The following is a 12,185-nucleotide window of genomic DNA, read 5'->3' as shown; positions in this document are numbered from 1 at the left end:
ATGCATGCTGCAGCCTAAACAGATGACAGGTTAAGAAGGAAATAAAAATTTCAGGAAACAAAGTTACAGTCCATTCACATAGCAAGAAATATGTGTTTATACATGCAAGAAGCATAACATAGAAAAGGAATATGAATGGGCGGTGAGAGTGCCAGTGACGGTGAACTGTAAATTTCACCAAGGCAAGTAGAAACCCTGTGCATCTTCAAGTATTAAAGATTGCTGCAGACATTGTAAGGAAGGGTTGCTTTTTAAGAGAACATCAGTGCATAAGATAGAGGAACTCTGAGAAATCTTATCGAGAGTAAGAACTATAAATGTAACTTAGTCTTTTTCTAAAGCATTTTGCAAAAAAAAGATATTTCAGTTTTGAAAAAGAGGAAGAAAAAACATCATCTTTCAAACAAGGATAAGTATACTGGTGAGAAACAAACAGAAAATACCCCAACCTCTACTTAGAAAGTGACTTAGATTCAAAATCCTGATTAGTCTCAATGAAAAGGCTAAAACCTGCTCAGTCATATCTCCAGGAAATCAGTCACATTCTTTATCTTTTGCACTATACAGGAAAGAATTTAATATGCAGTAGTGTGTGTGCTGTAAGAATAGATTGTCTTTAATAGAAGAACGAGAAACTGACTTTGCAATCTTGTAATTGCATGGTTAGGGAAAATGACATTGAAGTATGAGCTTCTAATTATTTTCTATTGAAGTTTTCACAAACATTTTTATAGGTTTTATTCCTTAAAAAATAGAGAAAAAAAAACCACAAGAGAATCAGTCTCCATATGCAGTCTTTGAATTCTTATCCTATTCTCTATCTCCATTCCTCTGTTTCTATATTCAGATTCTATTTGAAACCAGTAATTCCAGTCGAACTCATATTCATGTTAGCCTTGTATCAAATTCAAAATAATGTATTCAATGTTTGCTGAGGTTTAGATGGGAATTCTGTGCTTCATAATCTTATCCTAAATCATGTGCAAAAAAACCCCATCTAATCAATAATGTCCGAAGAACCTGGAATGCCAGCTGCAAATGTATTTTTTTTAATTATTCTAACTTTATTTAAATGGATTTTTTTTTAAGCAGGAAAGAATTTGTTTTATTTACAAATGATTTTTTGAAACTATCACTTTGAATTGTATAATGCAGTCTGACCATACTGTATTCTCAATCCTAGATATAGACAGGAAAACCAATAACCTCAATACTTTTTGTTGCAAAGTTAGTCTGTAGATGCTATATCATTTGAGAACAAAAAAAAAGACAAACCCAAAACCCTCTAAGGCAATATTTTGTCTACAATAAATGTCTCTGTAAGAAGCATATTTATAATTAAGGCTGAAGCCCTTTTTTTCCTTGCTTTTTCACTAGAAAGACAGACTTTATCAAAGATGATTAAAATTCATTTATATCACAATGTAGACTGAAAACTTCGTAACCTAAAGTATGGTTTAACTGGAGTACATTTTCTTTGCTCTTCTGTTTCAGCCGTTGTGAATAGAGAATTTAGACCTAAATTGACTAAGAACTCTGGTACAAACTGTTCAACACATGAAGGCTATAGACACACCTCAAGGGTTTTTTTCTTTTGGTTTCCTTGGGATTTCCTTTTTTTTTTTTTTTTAAATTTAATTTATTTAGCTGATTAGAAAAGAAATAAAAATGCATATCATTCAGTACAGGAGTGACTGTGCCACGATTAATTTGATGTCCTCAGGATGGGTGGCAGCAGTCTGTATATATTCAGTGCTTCTCATAGGCAATCCTGAGATTTCAGGCGCAGTTCGTCAGGAGGGACAGTGAGTGAACATGCACACTGGTTGCATTAATCACTAACTGTGAAGGACACTCTCTGTTCCATGGTTGCACATGAGCCTGGGTCTCTCAGCCATGCTTGGGCACTTGCCAGTCGCTGACAGCAGGCGTCGTCACTGCCTGCTTGTGTCAGCAGTGGCACGTCTTACCTGCAAGTAAAGGCAAGGTCAGGCTGCCCTCAGCACAGTCCTATATGGCAGTGCTGAGTTTCCATAAGTATGCAGTAGCTTTTTCTCCCTAAAATAGGGAAAGGGAACCAAACCTGCAGCATTTTCATACCTAAATCTCCCTCTTCTAAGGTAGTCTGAATATACCATTCTGTTACCAGATCAGTCTCCGAGAAACAGCATGTGAGCATAGGCAGTCCCTTCACTTGTTTACGTGGCATGCCCTTTTTAAAGCTCACTAAATAATTTTTGTTTAGAATTTTTATGTTCCTGTGAAGATCAGCCCGTTATAAAATTAGACATGAAATTTGGATAACTGATAATTCCAGAGAGGAAGATTTCCTGTAAATGAGTTCGACTGCTTTCTGAAGGTCCTTCCTTTTACCCCCTGTCCTTTTCCCTCTTCTAATACAACTGTTTGGCATTTGCAACTGTTAAATTTCAGTCATTTTTCCATGCTGTACAAGGACTGAATAAATGAGACAAAAAATTGAGAGAGTAAATATACAAGATTATTTGCAAGGGGGAAAAAAAGTCAGAGTACCTGATTAAAATTAGTGTTTGAAATATTCATTGGCATATTTAAGTATTCCTTTAAATCTGTAGCTGGTATTTGTAATATTTCTTCCCTGGGATTTACAAGGCCAATGAAAAAAAGAAAGAAAAGAAGGAGGCTTAGTGTCACAATGTGAACTGTAAATATCTCTCTAATTAATCCAGTCCTTTCCAGCTGCTCATCTGCCTCCAAATGTTGTTTTGACTATCAAAGAAATGCCTAAAATGCTTTTAATCTAGAGTGCAGTGGGAATTAATTTGTCAACTCCTCTGTCTGTTTCTTGATATGGACCACCAAATTTACAAGGAATTCTCAGAAAGAAACTGTTTCCTTGAGGGAATGCTAAATGCTTACTGTCAGGGAGAAGCAGTTTAGAGAAAGGAGGAATTAAATTGTTTTTCATTTCAGCAGAAAAAAATTGTTATTACCTTCACCAAAGAAGCAAACAGATCAACTGAGTAAATAGAACATGGGTAATCAAAGTAAAATATTCCACTGCTGAATTGTTAAAAAGAGGACAGTGTATGCTCTTCATCTGAAGACTGGGAGACAGAATGAGTGGCTAGAAAATCACGTGATGCAACTGAGTGCTGTACAGGGGTGGGGTGGTCTGCTGAGGACAGCTCTTCTAGTGGAAATCACAGGAGAAGCAACCAGTGTGTCCACAGCCTTTAAGCTCAAAATACAGCCAAAAAATATTTATAGGTTTTGACTGAGTTAAAACCTGTAAAGGGCTTAACTCAGGAGGTTGGAGGTTTTCAGCCTCTGCCAGCTGGCACACTCCCAGACAAGGTGCTGGGACTGCTCCTGGGGTAGGAAAGAAAGGGTGAGAGGGAAAGAGCAATGGTTTGGCTTGTGTGCAGGTGTGTGGGCTCTGCTGATACAATTGCTCTTCGGGCTGGAGAGTGGACCAAAGCCCAGTTTTTGGTGAGTTCGACACAGGCAAATTGACCCTCAAACTTAAATTCGAGCACATCAATGAGAAGTCTTGCTGGTGTTTTTGAAAGTACAGCCTTTCTCTTTCTTATCACTGTTCTTGGCCTCATAAGTCACCAACGTGCCTGTAACAAATGTGGATAGAGCCTTCCCAAATCTTCGTTCGCGAAGCCCAGCCATGAGTGAGTGAGATGAGTGAGTCTTGAGGCTAATGTTATAAAAAACTAATAAAACAGAGCTGATTTATTCCTACACCTGGAAATTGTTGAGATCAAAAACTTCACCTTATTTGAGGAGATAGTGCAGTAAAAAGAACACAGTCTCCTCATCAAAGTTACTGCAAGCATACAAAGTTGTTTTTGTGCTTCTGTGACACTTGTGGCCCATCAAAGATTATGTTTAAACTAGGTAAAGAACTAAAGGATCTCTTTAGTTAGTGGTCTCTTCTATCTAATTATAATCCGTTCAACAGTGGTAGATTAGTAGGTGTCAGGAGGATATTTATACCTCCATACTTGTAGCCGTAGGACAGCAAAAGAAGGGGCACCACAGGACAGACCTTCTGTAAGAAATGAGGTGCTGTGGTTCCACAAGGTGGCACTAAGAAGTTGTAGAACAGTGTGACTGAATTAGTATTTTTTTTAGTTCTGTGAGAGTGTTAATTCTGAAATTTTTCAATATAACTGTGGTGGTGTTTTGACCATTAGTCTGCAGTAGAAAATATCTCCATTTTCATGAAAATGTGTTTTCTTTGTGAGAGAACTAAACAAGCAAGAAAAAGAAAAAACACCTTCTGTAATTTTTGAAACCATTTGCAGTTTGCAGAACTGCATTTCATGGATTCATGGCATTCACTTTAAAGACTTCTTCCATGAACATGCACGTTTCATTGTATGCATGTGTTGTGAAGAGTTCAGGTGTAATTCTCAATGTGTTAATTCCTCTCCTAGAATAATTGCATATAACTACACCGTACATCAGAATTCTTGATCCTATTTTCCCAATATGCTGAGACTATTAAATGGTTTTGGGCCCATATTATCAGTATAGAATCATATCCAGAGCAAGTGAGATTCTCCAATAATCTCCTGATACATAACAAACATCATTTATATTTTAAGATAGAAGAAGGATTAACATTAGATTGTAATATGAGCTAATTTTTGGAGTATCATTATTTCTTTTTGTTATTAGGCTATAATTACACAGACTGTAATTAGACTGTGAATTAATAAGCTAGCATTGCAGCTTGAAGTTTGAGGTTGAATAGCAGTGAATGAAAGATATTAATGATAGGGAAGATTGTACATACACATGGACAGTCTGGGAGAAATAATTTAATGTGGATAAATGTCTAAAATCGTATTTCCAAGGGCCTGCTCTATTTGTCTTTAAACACGTGCCAAAATTAAAGCATTTTTCCATTGGTGTCAAGGGGACACTTGCATTGTTAAATGCCTTGCTCAATCATAATATAGAGAGTCAGCTATGGAAACACTCGAGTGGTGTCAAATGGATTGTCAAATCTTATGAATTAATGCTTTCTTCATGTCTATAAATTCAAAGATGTTCAGCCTGAAATTGTCTTTGCATTGAAATATTTGAGAGCTAAATTCTTTATTGTTTAAAATGTGGATTTTTCTTCCCCATTTCCCCAAGTCTACACATATTTTTTGAGAGTACCCATAGCAAGAGGCAGATTCTAATGCAGCCATAAATGTCAAAAATATAACTTGATACATTTCTGCTGGTGTATCATGCCATTCTTTTTAGTTCCTAATTTGACATAAAATTGTGAATTCTGCATTCTGAGTTCTAGACCTTTCAAACTTCACAACCTTAGCACTTGACTAGGTTTCATACCCTGCTGCTTAGGTCATCTTTGTTTTTTCCCAATTGTATTAAGGGCAAAATGCATTGGCAGTCTGAGAGTTACATACAAAAACCTGAACCTCCAACTTCTGAACTTTCCAAAGCCTGGCATTAAAAGCAGTGGAAGTTATCATTGTGCTCAAACTGAGAACCATGAATTCATCCCTCTTTTGTATAAGCATTGACCTCTCATTTAAAAGACTAGAGGCACCCCTGTCCCAGTAATTTTGAAAAGGGTGAGCCTTGCTCAGTCTGTCACAAGAAAACCAGCTTTACTCATAGGAGCAAACCAGACAGCTGTATCCATTCAAATTAGTGATCCAAGGCCAGGGTGCAGGCTGGAGAAGTGCCCACAGTTATCCATACTTTTAACTGTTAACAGACCCAGCAGTATGGTTCCCGGCCTATGGCAATCTACTCTTTTAGCAATGTCTGTGCTCAGTGCAGGGTTAACATGAGGCAAGACTTGTTACCAAAAAATTCTGTAATGAGATGACCTGATATGGGAGTGGGCAGGGAGGGAGGATGGCCCTATAGTGTAGCCATAGGAATGTGAGCCATGCTGTGCCACTTGCCCTGATGGCCTGAGAAAGAAAATAGTTTATGTCCCATTTTATGTAATGTGTAAAAATAGCCTAAGGGATACTAAAACTGCTCTCTAGAACATGTTGTGATTCTTGCCCCTGCTGTTAAACTCAGAGGTTTTATTTCTCTTCTCCCTGTGCTTCCTAGGAAAAAAAAAAGTTGCTTTACATTTATAGCTATAACACAGATGGTTCAGGACTGCATCCCTGGAAGTCCTGAACTGAGCAGTTCAGCATGACAGATTATGAGCCATAATTTAGGAGAAACTGTATTTGATGTTCCCTATTGGCTAATCTTAGGTGGTTTCCTAATTAGTATACTGGATTTTCAGATTGTCCTCTGAAGTTGTATTCTCTGTTCAAATCAGTCATAAATGTCCTTTGGCCTCAGTTAACTCATAGCAGAATCCAAAATCATCTTAAATTTCTGACCACAGATGTAAAGATGTAAGGAAAGAAATGCATTCACAGTTTTAGCTGTGGCAGCTTGAAAACCACACAACATTTCCCTGACCTACAGCAGAAAACACCAAAACAATGAAGTGGTTTACAGGCTATACTTACAAGGGATTTAGAAGAAAGAGTGCATAATGGAATACAGAAAAGCAGTTTTAATTTTTTTTTTCAGAATAATAGACTTCTTATATTGTCTTTTTATTTCAGAAGTGAATATTCATTATATTAAATATAAACCACAAATTTTCCTCATATCTGATAAACTATAAGCACATTAGTGGGAAAAATAATTTCATGGCTCATGCTGGAATTACTGAATTATTCATTCCTTTTTTCACAGCTTTTCTTGGTCTAAAGTAAGAGAGATTATCTGTGAATCTTCACCTGCAGCTATAAAGGCCAGAGTAAAATGTTCTGAAATTATACCATCGTCACAAAAACTGAAGTTGCAAGATTTGATGAGATCAGTTTTTTTACTCAGTCAGTTTGTTTATTTAGTGGTAGAGAAAGATGCAGTCTTGCTATTCTTACATGCTAGACGTGAAATGACAGGATTCATCTTGCCTACATCTAGTTGAGTGAATTAATTGTATAGCTCTCTTGATATCTGATAGAAGAGACATATATATCTCCAAAGGTCAGTTAATCTTCTCCTGAACAGAGAAACGAAGAGTTGCACACAAATGATTATGAGAGCTCTATCATTCCAGTAGCATTTATCTCTCAAAAAATATGCATGTTCATACACTCTGAGCTGTTTGCTGAGAGTTTGCCATTTCTCACACTCTCATAGGCCCATGGCAGGGGAGTTGGAACAAGATGATCTTTAAGGTCCCTTCCAACCCGAATGATTCAATGATTCTATGATTCATTCCAAATTGCCCACACATATATCACAGAATCACAGAATGTGCCAAGCTGGAAGGGACCCACAAGGATCATCAAGTCCAACCCTTAGCCCTGCACAGGACCATCCCCAAGAATCACATCATGTGCCTGAGAGTGTCATCCAAATGCTTCTTGAGCTCTGTCAGCCTTGGTGCTGTGACCACTTCCCTGGGGAGCCTGTTCCAGTGCCCAACCACCCTCTGGGTGAAGAACCTATTTCTAATATCCAACCTAAACCTCCCCTGACACAACTTCAAGCCATTCCCTCGGGTCCTGTCACTGGTCACCACAGAGAAGAGATCAGTGCCTGCTCCTCCTCTACCCCTTCCGAGGAAGTTGTAGCTGCAATGAGGTCTCCCCTCAGTCTCCTCCGGGCTGAACAGACCAAGTGACCTTGGCCACTCCTCATAAGGCTTCCCCTCCAGACTCTTCAAAATCCTCAATGCCCTCCTTTGGACTCTCTCTAGTAGCCTAATATCTTTCTTATATCTTGGTGCCCCAAACTGCACACGATTTTCAAGATTTGTGTGCAGATGAGGCTGTCCCAGTGCAGAGTGGAGTAGGACAATCCCCTCCCTTGACCACCTGGTGAGGCTGTGCCTGATGCCCCCCAGGACATGGTTGGCCCTCCTGGCTGCCAGGGCACTGCTGACTCATATTCAACTTGCATCGACCAGGACCTCCAGGTCCCTTTCCATGGCATTGCTTTCCAGCATCTCATGCAGTAGCCTAAACAGCAAGTACTTTGTGCTTAGTTACCCCTTTGAATTAACTTCACTCAAGCTGTTCATTTTTCTGTAATACTTATAACATGATCTACCCAAAGGAAGCAACTAATTTAATCTTTCTTAATTTTATTCCAGTAGCAAAATGAAGAAATAAAACAGATAAAAAGCAACTGAGATCTATAGGGAAAGCAGCCTTTTCATGGATATCACTTCATTTTTATCTTCTTCACAGCTCTCTTGAGTGCCATTGTCCTTAATATTTGCAGTAGTCAGAATCTTTTTTATTCACCTCGGTGCTTAAAATCTTCTTCTGCTAGGGAGAAACACAAATAACAAATTAATTCTATAATTAGACAATTATATTTTCTTCCATACAGTAATTCTTCCTCTATTTTTTGTAGGATTCTTTTCTGTCTACCACTTCCTCTGATTAAGATTTGGATTTTTGCATCTGTTCCTTTGATGTCCTAGGATAAGTCAGATTGCAAGTAACCTCCAGAGCTCTCCAGTCTAATGTCAGGTCGAAGATCAAACCAAGTTGCTCAGGGCCATATCTAGTCTGGTCTTTAAAATGTCAAAGGAGGCAGACTTTACAACCTCACTGGCAGCCTGTGCCACTCACTGTCTGAATGTCCTGACATTAATTCTACACTTGTTTAGTTTGTTAATATTCCTCTACTATATACTTGTGGTGGGTTGACCTTGGCTGGACATCGTGTGTCTACCCAGCTGCTCCCTTCCCAGCCAGACAGGGGAGAGAGTAAGATGGAAAACAACTCGTGGGTTGGGATAAGGCAGTTTATTTAAAGCAGAAGCAAAGCAAAGTGAAAGATAGCAGGGTTTATGCTCTGCTCCCCATCAGCAGTGATGGTTGACCACCTCAGAGAAGAAGGGCTTCACAGCACACGTAATGGTTCCTCAGCAGGCAGCCACTGGAGACAATGAATGCCTGCCTTAGTGCTCCTTGCCTTAGCTTTTATATCTGAGCTGACGTCATGTGGTCTGGAATATCCCTTTGGTCAGCTTGGATCAGCTGGCCCACTTGGTTTCCCCTCCCAGGATCTTGCCCTTGATTGAGGATGAAGTGTTACAGTGTTGGTGCTGTGGTCAGCAATAGCCAAAACACTGGTATGTTATCACCCTTCTAGCTGCCAATGCAAACCACAGCACTGTGAGGGCTACTGTGGGGAAGTGAACTCCAGCTCAGCCAGACCCAATACAATACTGCAAATAATTAATACAAAGAATAAAAGATTTTGTTATTTTCTCTCCAAGATTAGTTTCGGTGAGGAAGATGCAGAGAATTAGCTCTGGACTTGAACTCCCTATGTTAGAAATTAGGATTTTTATATTTCAGAGCAGTTTGAAGACCGTATCTGAATGGGTTGGCAGAGTGGGTGCCCATCTCCAGTTCTTCTCAATTCTAAGAGTACAAGTTTTCTAGAAGTACTTTACTTTGAACAGTCTCATTGAAAATCAGAAAGTGTGACAGCTTCTATTTGTTTTTCTGATTGTTCCATTGTTTTTTAGTGCTTTGAAAGTTGTGTTTCTTTATGAAGAGAATATTCTTTATGAAGAGAATATTCTCTTTATGAGGAGAATATTCTTTTTGAACCTTGCTTGCCCTTTCCCTAGGAAAGGGGTTGGGAAACACAAATGTCAGTCCTCTAGTGTGGATGGTGGAGAGGAAGCACCATGGCAAAAGGACCCCAGGAACTGTGGTTTACACAGAACATAAGAGGCTGCAAAGTAAAGAGAAGAAATAACCAGGCCTCAGTGGTGATGGAAAGCAACTTCTTGGGATCAAAGACTACTTGGCAGTTTGCTTCAACTCAGAAATCCATTTAGTTGGTTGAAACAAAGCTTAAAGGACAGGCAAAGGGAGAGGTGCTTATGCCCATTGTGTCTGATCTAGTTACTCCAAGTATTCTTAGTCATAAATTCCCTATTAAAAGAAACTAAATCCACTTTTTTTTCTTTTTTTTTTTTTAATTTAACAGTCCATTGTCTTCTTTGGAGAGATGTCTATACGGAAAACATATAGGCAGATGCATCTCAGTATTTTGGCTGACTCTGGGTCCTGTCGCAGAAAATTTTAGCACAGAGCATGGGGTTTTTTTGCTAAAATTGGCTTGTTTAGTTTGACTTGCTGACTCATTTTTCCAGCTGGTCTGTCATTCTACTCAATTCCAGATGAGGCAAAAGGAAAAAGAATACTCTTGAATATCCCACCCTCTTGCCAAACCAAGTTACAATTAAAAACTCCAATTTTCATTGCAGTTCTTTATCTCTGTTAATTATCCAAGGAACAGTAAATCAGATATATTGTCGCCTGCTTGTTGTCAATAATTTAAATTCTAAATTCTTTATAGATTTGTTGCAGATTTAACACACTGCTTCTTTTCCCTAAATTACATACCATTTCGCAACTTGAATCCAATTCAGTGTTTCATTTTTACATTTGAGATCAAATGCTAGACAGTCCAGTCTAATTGACTCATGTGTTTTATACACACAAAAGAAAACCCACATGCTTTAGTAACTTTTAAACCAAAAAAAATATCAGGTCTCTAAAGTCTCTGACTAGTGGGCTTCAGTGGGTTTTACCATAGTTTTTGAAGAGAATGTATTCTGAATCAAGCATTTAGTGCACACTAAACTAGAAGCAGTGTGAGTCCAAAAAAACCCAGGGGTTTGGTAGGCAGATACCTTGTGAGCTGAGATGTGCCAATAGAAAATACTATCGTGATATTCAAATCAGAAAAAAAAATATATTAATTGAATAGTAGCAGAAAGTTTCATTAGAAAAATTATAGCTGACAGTTTGTAAGAGAAGTCAAGCATAAATGGGGGATGGCAAATGTTGTATAATATTAAAACAATAAATCAGATGTAAACACTCCAGGTGAACTCATGTTTGCACTATCAATACCGATATTTTCAAGGTAATAGAAGATGGTTTTCATCTGTCTTAATCCATATGAACTACAAGAATAAAATTTTACCATCACTAAGGCACAGTCATTCCCATATCTGTCTGTGTAACCAGAAATGTGATTGGCTTGACTTTTTACTGGGGAATGACCCTATACAGAGAAGTCTTAAACTAAAAAACAAGCACTTGAATAGTATTCAGTGCAGCAGAGTAGTTGCTTTAATGGTTGTATGGATAAAGCAAATCAAAACATATTGTTAATTAAAAATGACATCTAGCACAAAGCTTTGTTTGCCCTCCTTGCATATAGGGGTCAAGTCTAATATTCACCATTTTCTAGCTGCTGATGGATGATGTAGAGCTATTCCTACAGCTCTTTGTTAATACTTAAGCTCTCATTATGTCACACAACTTTTGTTACTTATTTGAGAAATGAAGGTTTAGGTACTAGTTACACATGCTGGATAGTATGATGAAAATTTGTATATGTTGTCATTAAAAAATTTAGCAATGATCAGTAGTTTACAGGGAGTCTTTGCAATTTTATATTGTGAATATTATTTAAAGAAAACACTACCTTATTACTCAGTTGCAGCCTGCATGCAAATTAATTGTACTATGTTTTGATTTTAATCATAGTCTTCAAGTTCCATAGAAAGAATTTTGTATTCTGATTTCATGTCATGATCTGTGATTTGTACATTGAAGAGGTAAAGACCCATAAAGAAAGAGATGGCTGAAAAGGAAAAGCAGTCTGGTCGTTGGACAGAGGGACATGAATATAGTAAACAGTTTATTAAAACTGTTGGCAAAACATTTTTCCAGCTTTTACAGAAACACTCAGATTCTGAGCAAAATATTCAGCTAGAAGCTGAAACATAATATTTGTAATTTTTCTATGTGTCTTGTAGAATTTTTAATATTTATACAGTAATACCAGGATTGGTTTTAAAGTTTTCTCATTCAAATTAAAAGATTTGCATGGAAAATAATTTCAACTGAAAAGCCTGTTCTCAGTCCAAAACTCGGAGAGAATTTGATGAATTCTCTCTGAAGCCATGACTCCTTACACTTGCTGAGATAGATTGGAGTTGCATTGTCTAAACGGAATAGAATTATGCTAATAAAACACATAACTTAAATGAATATTAAGAGCTTAAAGTAAAATATCAGAAACTTAACCCTTCTGTGAAAATCTGTTGAAGTAATTTAGTGGTTTTACATGAAAAAGACTGAAGTCTC

At 37.7% G+C, this 12,185-nt stretch overlaps 1 protein-coding gene across 4 annotated transcripts in view; it reads left to right on the top strand.

Moving 5' to 3' along the window:
- The window catches only part of CACNA2D1 (calcium voltage-gated channel auxiliary subunit alpha2delta 1), a 379,624-nt gene that overhangs the window by 304,152 nt on the left and 63,287 nt on the right, over positions 1 to 12,185 (top strand). The gene's annotated exons all lie outside the window — the stretch shown is intronic.

This window comes from Lepidothrix coronata, unplaced genomic scaffold (assembly GCF_001604755.1).
Source record: "Lepidothrix coronata isolate B3197 unplaced genomic scaffold, Lepidothrix_coronata-1.0 Scaffold251, whole genome shotgun sequence".
NCBI classification, from domain to species: domain Eukaryota; kingdom Metazoa; phylum Chordata; class Aves; order Passeriformes; family Pipridae; genus Lepidothrix; species Lepidothrix coronata.
This window is presented reverse-complemented; position numbering and strand designations above follow the sequence as displayed.